At 37.7% G+C, this 2,500-nt stretch overlaps 1 pseudogene; it reads right to left on the bottom strand.

The window, feature by feature from the left end:
• Nucleotides 1–2,144: 2,144 nt before the first annotated feature.
• LOC137997966 (steroid 17-alpha-hydroxylase/17,20 lyase pseudogene) overlaps nucleotides 2,145–2,500 on the bottom strand; it is a 22,100-nt pseudogene continuing 21,744 nt past the window's right edge.

The raw sequence follows: 2,500 nt of genomic DNA on the forward strand, positions 1-2,500 counted from the left end.
AATCGTGCGCAGTAGGGATGCGCAATTCAATACTAAGGAATTACCTTAATTAATTAACTCTTTTCCCTAGTCCGCACCGAAAATGGCTCGAAAGGGTTTTCAGCTGAGCGCGCGAGCTCGTAAGCCACACACGCAATTCGTAAGCTGCTCGCGTCAGCTCATGATTCAAATGGGTCACCAGAAATAAACAAACACCGCTAATTTCGCTCACCTTTCTCCTAATTCCTATATATAAGGAATATAAATAGACATCTCCTATTCACGAAAACTACGAAACTTCTTCAAAAACGGTTTAATGGTCACTTAAATCCGTTTATGTTGGCTTGTAGCTCCACTCGCGCACGAACACGAAGCGCCCTGAATGAGTGGGTGACGCATACGTAAATGCTGATCTTGTAACGTCGTAACCCCCTCATTTTCCTGATTTTGCAACTTTTTACTTTTTACTCGTTTATATCTCTGCTTCCGGACGGTGAATTTTTTTTCATTTTTTGCATGTTAACTTAGATTAATTTAAACCGTTTGTCTTTCAAATTTTAAAAAATTCTGTGTGTGGAAAAAAAGTTAGAGGCACATTTCAAAAAAACTGATTTTTTCGAAAAACTGGCCTACAGATTTTGTTGAATTTTAAATATTTTAGAGAGTATTTCTAACATTATCTGGTGACGCTGAATGGGAAATTTCACCGTCCCGTTTCTTCAAAAAAGACAACATATGTTGATTAAATGCCCAATATCGTTGCCATGGTAACGTTATTTTGGAGGAAAATATAATGTAAGAAATCTACGATGGGTACTTAATAGCCTGGCCAAATGTCGTCTTGATATGATTACCCTAACTGTATCTAAGGACAGGATATGTTTATTTCTTTGAAAAAAAGACAAACTATTTCGAGCCTCCTTAGTATTTCTAGTTGCGAGATCGTTGATTTGCAAATTCACTGAGGCAACAAGTTGAACCGAACGCAGGGTTACGGAAAGCGAAAAAATGTCTCGTGCCTTAACCGAATCAGACAAAGAATGGGGGGGGGGGGGGAGGGGGTGTTATGGTGTGTCACCTTGCTTTTCACTTGTATAAAACTCGATTTCTGGGTAGTAAGCCATCCGAGAGTAGCAATGCCTATCGAAAAGGTTCAAATTCCTGTATTAAAACTTGCATCTTGTGATTGCCTCTTCATCTGATACAAAGAAAGAACTTTGAATCAGGCAAATTAACATGGAAAACACTTCAGACGCTGACGCTAACATGCAGTCGGCAACAAATACAATTTCAGATTAATAATGTGGAAGACGAAAACATGTTTTGAAAAATTTTTAAATTAATTTTTTTTTCTCTCCACAAACTTCTACCTTATAATTATATATATCATTTTGTGGTGGACTAATGTTTTCATGTAATTCGAGGATATTTGCTACACAAGAAACATCTTGAATAACTTAATTGAGAAACGTGGATTGCATGATCTCGAAATGAATACCTGAGTATTCAGGGGAGACGACACTTTGTCCGTTAACGAAACAGTTTTTATGTAGTTTTGTGATTATGGGCCCTAAGTTACAACCACAAGGAGGCTACAACTCCACTAGGTCTATACAACGGCATTTTCACAGATCGAGCTATTTTTAGACGACTTCTTGAAAATAAGACTTGGTTTGCACGAGTGACCATGCTCAATGATCCCACGGGCAGTAATCTCATGAAAGACTTGTGATTGGATGAAAAGGTCTGGTTTCGCCGGAAAATCATTCCAAAGTAGAGAGGTTAACGCCAACAGGCAAACGTCAGAGTGAAATTAGGGTTTTGCCAACAATGTAAGAACCCTGCTTGATGTTAGCTTATTTCTGGCCTGTTAGCTCCAGATATCAAGCAACTTCACAGAGGAACGGGACAAGTTAAAATGAGAGAATTTTCACGCTTTTATGATAAGCAGGAACCTGTCGTTTCCCGTTGGCCGTAAGCGTCATGCACCTCTCTAATAACTCGGTCTGTAAAAACGCCGTTCCACAAATGCAATGAAGTTGTACACTCCTAGTAACGAGTTCCTGTACCTCCTCAATGTACTTTTCCAGATTTTTGCAAAAGATTTCAAGTTTAAAGAAGAAAAAAAATTCCCCCTTGTGATGGAATAGCAGCAATGGAAACAATTCGTATTAAAAATGTTGTTTTATTGTATATAACCTTGCCTTTTCTTCTTTTCTTATAACGCATTTGCAAAGTTTTACGATAATGCTTATTAATGTTCTTTTTAGGAGAGTCTTTGTAATTTAAAACACTAGAAATCTATATAAAATGCAAAATATCAGTGAACATAAACTATATTATGTATTGCTTTGCTTCAGTTGTTTGTATAGGGAATGAAACACGCAAACGCTGTTTGTTTTACTCGATGAATGCGACTCAGTCACTACTCACGACTCTGCCAAATGCTGGGTATTACAAAACGTTATCAGGACTAACGAGTCGCGAAAACTAAACGTATGTGTAAACTAGTTTACTAGTG

The sequence above is a fragment of the Montipora foliosa genome, chromosome 3 (genome assembly GCF_036669935.1).
Source record: "Montipora foliosa isolate CH-2021 chromosome 3, ASM3666993v2, whole genome shotgun sequence".
NCBI classification, from domain to species: Eukaryota; Metazoa; Cnidaria; class Anthozoa; order Scleractinia; family Acroporidae; genus Montipora; species Montipora foliosa.